Source organism: Myotis nattereri, assembly GCF_964212035.1.
Source record: "Myotis nattereri genome assembly, chromosome: 2".
Lineage (NCBI taxonomy): Eukaryota > Metazoa > Chordata > Mammalia > Chiroptera > Vespertilionidae > Myotis > Myotis nattereri.
In genome coordinates this window covers 106,121,403-106,131,277 of record NC_138076.1, presented here as the reverse complement: position 1 = coordinate 106,131,277, position 9,875 = coordinate 106,121,403, and the positions used below count along the sequence as shown (strand labels likewise).

The 9,875-nt window shown below is 39.8% G+C and overlaps 1 pseudogene across 1 annotated transcript; it reads right to left on the bottom strand.

Annotated features, from left to right (window-relative positions):
• Positions 1 to 7,385: 7,385 nt before the first annotated feature.
• LOC308514544 (tripartite motif-containing protein 60-like) lies at positions 7,386 to 9,175 on the bottom strand (annotated as a pseudogene). Its single transcript has 2 exons — positions 8,918 to 9,175; positions 7,386 to 8,835 (listed from the first exon to the last, which is right to left on the bottom strand). The product of its transcript is annotated as a tripartite motif-containing protein 60-like (transcript).
• Between the last annotated feature and the right edge of the window lie 700 nt (positions 9,176 to 9,875).

Genomic DNA, 9,875 nt, shown 5'->3' with positions numbered 1-9,875 from the left:
GGTGTGGTATGACTCCTGCTGGGGTGGTGTCACTCTGTGAATCAATATAAGGGTTCTGGAGCCTGGGATGGGGTGTGGGCATCCTGAAGTCTGGAGGTAAGGCATTGGGACTCTGGTTGGGGTGGCTTCACTCTGCAAATCATGATGGGGTTCAGGAGCCAGCAGCCATGAACCCCATCAGGGTCATGGGGTCTGCAGCTGAAGCAGCACATCCTTGGTGGCTGTAGAGATTTATACTCAGCAGCTCTCTGAAGGGCCCAGGAGCTGGCAGCCATGGGGTTTGCAGCCAAATCAGTGTGCCCTTGGCAGGAGAGTTGTGCAATCATCAGCTCACTGAGGTGCCCAGGAGCAGGTAACCAGGGACACAGTAGTAATGGGGTCTGTTAGTCTGTCAGTGAAGCAGCAGCACTTTGACCAGAGTGGCTGCAGCATCTGGGATGGTGTTTAAAGCCAGTTTGGGTGGTGGTGAGGCTGGGCTCCTAATCCTGTAGTGTCTTTATCTGGGTTTGGAATTAGGATAATGTTGGCTTCATAAAAAGAGATTGGAAGTGTTCCTTCTTGAATTTTTTGGAATAGTTTGAGGAGTATAGGTATTAGTTCTTATTTGAATGTTTGGTAAAACTCCCCTGTGAAGCCATCTGGACTTGAGCTTTTGTTTTCTGGTAGTTTTTTGATTACTGCTTCTATTTCATCAGTTGTTATTGGCCTATTCAGGTTTTCTGATTCTTTCTGATTCAATTTTGGAAGATTGTATTTTTCTAGGAATTTGTCCATTTCATCCACATTGTCCAGCTTGTTGGCATATGGTTATTCATACTATTTCCTTAGAATATTTTGTATTTCTGTGGTGACAGTGGTTATTTCTCTGCTTTCCTTACTGATTTTATTTACTTGAGTCCTCTATCTTTGTTTCTTGATGAGTCTAGCTAACTGTTCATCAATTTTGTTTATCCTTTCAAATAACCAGCTCTTGGTTTCATTAACTTTTTTGTATTTTTTTAAGTCTCTATGGTATTTGTTTCTGTTCTAATATTATTTCCTTCCTTCTAATTACTCTGGGCTTTTCTTGTTGTTCTCTCTCTAGTTCTTTAAGTAGTAGGTTAAATAGTTTATTGCTGATTTTTCTTATTTTTTTGAGGTATGCTTGTAGTGCTATGAACTTCCCTTTCAGGACTGCCTTTGCTGTGTCCCAGAGATTTTGGGTTGCTGTGTGTTCGTTTTCATTGTTTTTCAGGAAGTTTTTAAATTATTTATTGATCTCATTGATAACACATTCATTGTTTAATAACATGCTTGTAGAAACTTGTTTTGTGTCCTAACATGTGGCCTATCTTTGTGAATGATTCATGTGCACTTGAGAAGAATGTATATTCTGCAGATCTGGGGTGAAATGTTCTATAAATGTCAATTATATCCATCTGATCCAGTGTGTCCTTTACAGTCACTGTTCCCTTGCTAAGTTTTTGTCTGGAAGATCGATCCAGTGAAGTCAGCAGGGTGTTAAAGTCCTCTACTATGACTGTGTCGTTTTCAAACTCTCCCTAAAAGTCCTCTAGAAGTTTTTTTTTACATATATATCTAGGTGTTCCTATATTGGGTGCATATATGTTTATGAGGGTTATATCCTCTAGTTAGATTCAACCCTTTAGTATTATGTAGTGACCTTTGTTGTCTTTTGTGATGGCGTTCACTTTGAAGTCTATTTTGTTGGATATAAGTATTGCTACTCCAGCGATTTTTTCTTTCCGTTTGCATGAAAATATTTTGCCATCCCTTCACTCTCATCCTGTGTGTATCTTTTGTTCTGAGGTGGGTCTCTTGTAGATAGCATATAATTGGGTCATGTTTTTGTATCTATTTAGCTACCCTATGCTTTGTAATTGGAGCATTTAATCCATTTAAATTTAGGGTTATTATTTTTTTTCCTTTCTTTATTAACTAAGGTATTACATATGTATTTTTATCCCCAATTGTCCCCCCACCTCATGCCCTCACACCCTGGTCTCTGTGTCCATTAGTTAATCTTATACACATTCATACAAGTCCTTTGGTTGATCTCTCCTCATTACCCCCACCTTTCCCTATCTTCCCTCTGAGATTTGAGCATCTGATCAATGCTTCTCTGTCTCTGGATCTGTTTCTGTTCATCAGTTTATATTGTACATTATAATCCACAAATGAGTGCAGTTAGGTAATTTTAGATTGCAAAGGGCCAGGTCATTCCTATGCAAAAGCCTCTGCACACAACTTGGGTGGGGCGGGGTCTCAAGGAATCAACAGGGCAAAGCAAACAGCTATGGCTGATCCTCAGTCCTACCCTAAGAGGCCCTCGGTCTCAGTGTTCCTCGGTATTCGCTGAAAGCACCTCTGAGAAAGCTGCCCTCGAGTTCCGCCCAATGCCAGACAGTACAGTGTCTCCCCATATTGAGTCTGGGTCCCCAGAGACTTCCCGGAACTGGAGTTCAGAGCAGTCGGGGGCTTGTGACTCCCTCCTGATTCAAAAAGACAGCAGCATCCTCAGTTGCCAGCCCTTTCCGCGTGTGCCTCCGTACCTCTGCACTCCACCTCCGCAGCTCCTCTGAGCCTCAGTGTGCTTTTCTCTTTCTTTCTAGTTGTAGAATTTCCACTCAGCCAGCTTTCCTGTAGTTCTGGATGATGTCCATTTTGTCTTTTAGTTGTATTTTTGAAGTTGTTGTGGGAGGCAGCAATTTCCGGTGTTTACCTATGCCGCCATCTTGGTTTCTCTCAACTCTTAGTTAAGTTTATTCTTAGGTATCTTAATTGTTTGGTGCGATGGTAAATGGGATTGTTTTTAATCCCTCTTGCTGTAAGTATACTCTTGGTGTATAAAAATGCCCTAGATTGCTTGGTGTTAATTTTGTATCCTGCTACATTGCCAAATTCATTTATTAAGTCTAATAAGTTTTTTGTTGGAGTCTTTAGGGTTTTCTAGGTACAGTATCATGTCATATGCAAACAATAGACAATTTTACTGCTTCTTTTCCAATTTGGACTCATTTTATTATTCTTCTTGTCTGATCGCAATGGCTAGCACTTCCAGTACTATGTTGAACAGGAATGGTGAAAGCGGGCATCCCTTCTTGTTCCTGTTCTTAGGGGAAATGGTTTCAGTTTTTCTCATTGATTATGATGTTGGCTGTAGGCTTGTTATCTAAGGCTTTTATTATGTTGAAGTATGATCCCTCTATTCCTACTTTGCTGAGTGATTTTATCAGAAAATGGTTTTGGACTTTGTCAAATGCCTTTTCTGCGTCAATTGATATGATTATGTGATTTTTGTCTCTCAATTTGTTTTTGTTATGTATCATGTTTATTGATTTCCAAGTATTTTATCAGCCTTGTATCCCTGGAATAAATTCCACTTGGTCATGGTTTATGATCTTTCTAATGTAATGCTGGATCTGCTTTGCTAGATATTTATTGAGGATTTTAGCATTTATGTTCATCAGGGAAATTGGCCTGTATTTCTTTCTTTGTAGTGTCTTTATCTGCTTTTGGGATTAGGTAATGCTAGCTTCATAGAAAGACTGTTGAATTGTGCCTTCCTCATGAATTTTTTGGAAGAGTCTGAGAAGGATTGATTTTAGTTCTTCTTTGAATGTTTGGTAAAACTCTCCTGTGAAGCCATCTGGTACAAGGCTTTTGTTTGCTGGAAGCTTTTTTATTACTGTTTCAATTTCATTAGTAGTTATCAACCTATTCAGGTTTTTTGATTCTTCCTGATTAAGTTTTGGAAGCTTGTATTTTTGCAGGAATATGTCCATTTTGTCAAGGCTGTCCAATTTGTTGGAGTAGAGTTGTTCATAGTATTTTTTGACAATCCTTTGTATACCTTTGGGGTCAGTTTTTATGTTACCTCTTTCATTTCTCATTTTATTTGGGTCCTCTTTCTTTGTTTCTTGGTGAGCCTGGCTAGAGTTTCATCAATATTGTTTATCCATTCAAAGAACCAGCTCTTGGTTTCATTGATATTTTGTGTGTGTATGTGTGTGTGTGTGTATATATATATATATATATATATATATATATATATATATATATATATCTTAGTGTCATTTATTTTGCTCTGATCTTTGTTATTTCATTCCTTCTACTACTCTAGGCTTTTCTTCTAGATCTCTTTCTAATTCTTTAAGTTGTATAGTTTTATTTATTTATTTATTTATTTATTTATTTATTACCATTATTTTCTCATTTTTGAGGTTGGCATGTAGAGCTATGAACTTCCCTCTGAAGATTGTTTTCACTGTGTCCATTGATTTTGGATTGTTCTGTTTTGATTGTCATTTCTTTCCTGGATACCTTTTATTTCTTCTTTGATCTCTTTGGTAACCCAATCATTGTTTAATAGCATGCTATTTAGCCTCCAAGTGTTTGATTTTTTTCATTGTTTTTATTGTATTTGATTTCTAATTTTATGCCATTGTGATCTGAGAAGATGCTTCTTATGATTTCTATCTTCTTGAATTATGGAGAGACTTTGCCTGTGTCATAATATGTGGTCTATCTTTGAAAATGTCCCATGTGCACTGGAGAGGAATGTATATTCTGTAGCTTTAGGGGGAAATGTTCTGAAGATGTCAATTAAGTCCATCTAATCTAGTGAGTCATTTAAGATTGCTGTTTCTTTGCTGATGTTTTGTCTAGAGGATTTATCCAGTGGTGTCAGTGGGGTATTAATGTCCTCTACTATGATTGTATTGCTTTTGATCTCTCCCTTGATATCTTCCAGAAGTTGTTTTATGTATTTGGGTGCTCCTGTATTGGGTGCATAAATGTGTACCAGAGTTATATCCTCTTGTTAAATTGCTCCCTTTAGTATTATGAAGTGGCCTTCCTTATCTCTTGTTATAGTCTATTTTGTCAGATATAAGTATTGCAACCCCAGCTTTGTTCTCATTTCCATTTGCCTGAAAATATTTTTTTTATCCCTTCACTATCAGTCTGTGTGAATCCTTTGTTCTGAGGTGATTCTCTTACAGACAGCAAATATATGGGTGATGCTTTCTTATCCATTCAGCTACCCTATGTCTTTTAATTGGAGCATTTAATCCATTTATGTTTAATGTTATCTTCAATGTTATTGATAAGTCCTTGTTTGTCTCCATTTCTATTCTTTATGCTTTTGTTCTTTCTTGCCTTTCTATTTTTTCTTTTTACTGCAGTCGCTTTAGCATTTCTTGCATTGCTAGATTGGTTTTAATAAACTCCCTTAGTCCTTTTTTGTCTGTGAAGCTACTGATTCCACCTATTTTGAATGATATCCTTGCTGGGTATAGTATTCTGGGATTCTGTCCCTTGCTTTGCATCACTTTGTATATTTCTTTTTTTTTAAAATTAAATCTTTATTGTTCAGATTATTACATTTGTTCCTCTTTTTTTCCCCCCATAACTCCCCTCCTCCCAGTTCCCACCCCACCCTCCGCCCTCGCTCCCCACCCACTGTCCTCATCCATAGGTGCACGATTTTTGTCCAGTCTCTTCCCGCATCTCCCACACCCCTTTCCCCTCCAAGAATAGTCAGTCCATTCCCTTTCTATGTCCCTGATTCTATTATAATCACCAGTTCATTCTGTTCATCAGATTATTTATTCACTTGATTCTTAGATTCACTTGTTGATAGATGCATGTTTGTTGTTCATAATTTGTATCTTTACCTTTTTCTTCTTCTTCCTCTTCTTAAAGGATACCTTTCAGCATTTCATATAATACTGGTTTGGTGGTGATGAACTCCTTTAGCTTTTCCTTATCTGTGAAGCTCTTTATCTGACCTTCAGTTCTGAATGATAGCTTTGCTGGATAAAGTAATCTTGGTTGTAGGTTCTTGGTATTCATCACTTTGAATATTTCTTGCCATTCCCTTCTGGCCTGCAAAGTTTCTGTTGAGAAATCAGCTGACAGTCATATGGGTACTCCCTTGTAGGTAACTGACTGTTTTCTCTTGCTGCTTTTATGATTTTCTCTTTGTCTTTTGCTCTTGGCATTTTAATTATGATGTGTCTTGGTGTGGTCCTCTTTGGATTCCTTTTGTTTCGGGTTCTCTGCACTTCTTGGACTTGTAAGTCTATTTCTTTCACCGGGTAGGGGAAGTTTTCTGTCATTATTTCTTCAAATAGGTTTTCAACATCTTGCTCTCTCTCATCTTCTGGCACCCCTATAATTCTGCTGTTGGTATGCTTGAAGCTGTCCCAGAGGCTCCTTACACTATCTTCCTATTTTTGGATTCTTTTTTCATTTTGCTTTTCCAGTTTGGGTGTTTTTTGCTTCTTCGCATTTCAAATCTTTGACTTGATTCTTGCGCTCCTCTGGTCTGCTGTTGGGAGTCTGTATAATATTCTTTATTTCAGTCAGTGTATGCTTAATTTCTAGTTGGTTCTTTATCACAACATCGAGGGTCTCATTAGATTTCTTGTACATCTCATTAAGTTTATCGGCAGTCTCTAGAAGACTCTTGAAAGACCTCAAAAGTGTTGTTTTGAATTCTATATCCAGCAGCCTGCTTTCCTCCAGTTTTGTCATTTGTGTCATGTTTCTTTGTCTCGGCATTTTTTATGCTTTGCTGTGTCGATAGAGTGGCTTTCTGTGCTAAGTGTCCCAATTACCTGAGGTAAACACTCTTGGTGCACCCCCTTGTGGTCTTTGTGCACAGTCTTCTTGTAGCTAAGCCTTGATTGTTGTAGGTAACACTGGGGGGGATTTGACCTCCAGGCCAACTGTCTGTGAGAATCAGTTGTGTCTGCAGTGGGAGAACTTCTGTCCTCTAGGGAGGTGCTAATCTAGCCTTTGTCTGAGGCTATCCAGCAAATGCCTCTGTGCAAGGCTTGGGCAGGGCAGGTCACAGGGGATCAACAGGGAGGGTGGAGTGAGCATTTATGGCTGCTCTCAGTCCCGTCCCCAGAGGCTCTGCCTCTCAGTGTCCCAGTGAAAACCTCGGAGAGAAAGCTTCCCTCGAGTTCCAACTGAAGCCAGACAGTCCCACTTCTCCCTTATGAGTCTGGGTTCCTAGAGACTCACCCGGAACTGGAGCTCAGAGCCTGAGACTCCCTCCTGATTAAAACAGACAACCGCACCCTCAGCCACCAGCCCGCTCCGCACGCACCTCCGCACCTTAGTATTACACTTCCGCACTGCGCCTCCTCTGAGTCTCGGTATGCTTTTCTCTTTCCTTCTAGTTTTGGAATTTCCACTCAGCCAGACTTCCTGTGGTTCTGGGTGATGTCTGTTCCGTCTTTCAGTTGTATTTTTGAAGTGGTTGTGTGAGGTAGCAATCTCCGGTGTTTACCTATGCCGCCATCTTGGTTTCTCCACTTTGTGTATTTCATTCCATTCCCTTCTAGCCTAGTGTGTTTCTTTTGAGAAATCAGTTGATAGTCTAATGGAAGATCCCTTATAGGAAACTTTCTGTCTCTCTCTGGCAGCCTTTAAGATTCTTACTTTGTCAGTGATATTTGCCAATGTAATTATGATGTATCTTGGTGTCATTTGTTTTGGGCTCAGCTTTTTTGGGGCTCTATGTGCTTGTTGGACGTGTTTGGGTTTTTTTCTTGCCAATAACAGGGAAATATTCTTTCTTTTCTTTTCTTTCTTTCTTTTCTTTCCTCTTCTTTTCTTTTCTTTTTTTTTTTTTAACCAGAATCAGGATATTTATTATAAGTATTTTTTTTTTATTACAAGGGAAGGAAATAAGCACATACAAAAATCCATCCAAATTGTCATCACTTGCCTCTGCAGATATTGATTATAAGAGATGCTGAAGAAGATGCAATGGAGAAATAAGGCATAAGTTTTTTTGTAAATGTATCAGTGATTCCATACAAGTATGAGCAGTTATTCAAATTATAAAATGAAACCTCTTCCACCTCATAGTCCAGAAAAATGCCAATCTTTGGTTGTCCTATAGGGCTAGGGCCACTTGTAGGAATCCAGAACAATTATCGCCAGCATCCATTTCTTGCCAATGGTGGTATGTGAGTGTTTCTGGGGAAAGATTCCTTACACACACCTAAGAAACATTTACCTGTGCCTGTTATTTTTACCCCCAAAAAATGTCTGTCAGCATCAAATCCCTCAGAACTCAGGACAGCTGGGTAAGAAGTAAGATCCTGGGGATTAGGGAAATCATCTGGTGTCTTATATGTCACACTTATTCTATCTCTTAACATAATGAATTTTGGATGGGCAGTTTCAGGATCCAGTGTCAAATCTGCCTGAAACATGTGGATCGTTTTATGCAGGCCCAAATAATGTTGGGGGACATTGTAAGTCTCCTTCTTTAAATCACATGAAAAGACTGCTGGGTCTCTAGGTTTTCATACTTGTTGTGGAAACTTTTAATATCTGTGAGTAAATCCAGGTCTTTCTGCAAATACTTCTCTTCTATTTCACTTAACAGATTGTTTGACTTGAACATATGGTATGAAATGTGCCTTCCATTTTCAATTAGTTTTTCTTCAACATCATTCTCTTCTATAAGTAGATCATTATCAATTTCATTTTGCTCAATTGCTAAGAAACACTTAATTTCTTTACATTTATTGTCCAACTCCTCCCTCCATTTTTCCATCTTTCTCTTCATTTCCCAAGTATTTTTCAACTTGGCTTTTATATACCGTTTCAACAACTCCAAGGTGATTAGTCTTGGCCTCAATGTTCCTTTTGAGCATCCCCCTGTGACTAGCAGCAGCTTCCTCAATGGGGATCAGAGGCTGATCCTGGTGGTTGGATGACACCCTGCACTGGGCACACAGCAGCTCCAGGTCCTTCTCACAGAATACAGTCAGAACCTCATGGTGCTTCTTATACAGGGGTTCTGCACTGGGCACACAGCAGCTCCAGGTCCTTCTCACAGAATACAGTCAGAACCTCATGGTGCTTCTTACACAGGGGTTCCTCTTACCATTTCCTCTTTCCCCTCATGGTGGGAATCTGCTGAACAATCTCAGTCATGCGACATAGCTGGATGTTCCTCATCAAGCAGGGCAGTGGTGGAGGCAGACAGTGGAAAGGTGCCCTTCAGACCTTCCCAGAACTGGTGGATGCAGGAGTGACAGAAGTTGTGCCCACAGGCAATGGTCACTGGGTCTCTCAAGTAATCCAGGCAGATGGGACAGCTGGACTCTGCCTGGAGCTTGGCCACAGGAGCTTCAAAGGCCATTGTGCAGTGAAGGTGTCTATCAGAAGAGACTCTCTTCAGTCAGTGTGATCCTCCAGGAGCTAGGAAAAGTGAGAAGCTGAGGTTGGCTCAGTTCTACCTCTCTGTGGAAGTCACTAGGAGCTTCCAAGCAGAGTTCCAGTGGGCAGATGACATCCAGTCTTCTGTCACCTACTCCTTCTGTATTTAATGTCAGGTTGCCCCCAAGTGAAGATCAGCTGTGGACTCTGGTAAAAAAACCCAGCACAATCCAAGTCATAAGTGGTTTCTGGAGCCTGCTCCTTTGAGTCAATCCCTGAAGTGTGTCTCCAAGAAGAGTCTCCAAAGCCAGTCTCCTACCAGTTATGTCATTATTTCTTTAAATGGATTTTCTAGTCCTTGTTCAGCTTCCTCTCCTTCTGGTACTCCTCTTATGCGGATGTTTTTTGTTTGTTTTGTGTTGTCCCAAAGCTCCCTTAGGCTCTTTTCCTGCTTTTTAATTTTTCGTTAGAGTTGCTGCTGTGTTTGTGTGTTTTTTCCTACCTTGTCTTCTAATTCACTGATGTGGTACTCACCCTCTTCTAGTTTACTGTTTAAGCCTTTCATTGTGTTCTTTATTGCAGCTAGGTCATTCTTCATTTCCCCTTGATTCCTTTCCATGTTGGTGACATTCTCATTCAGCTCCTTATAATTCTCATTGAGTTGTGTGTATTTGTCATTTAAC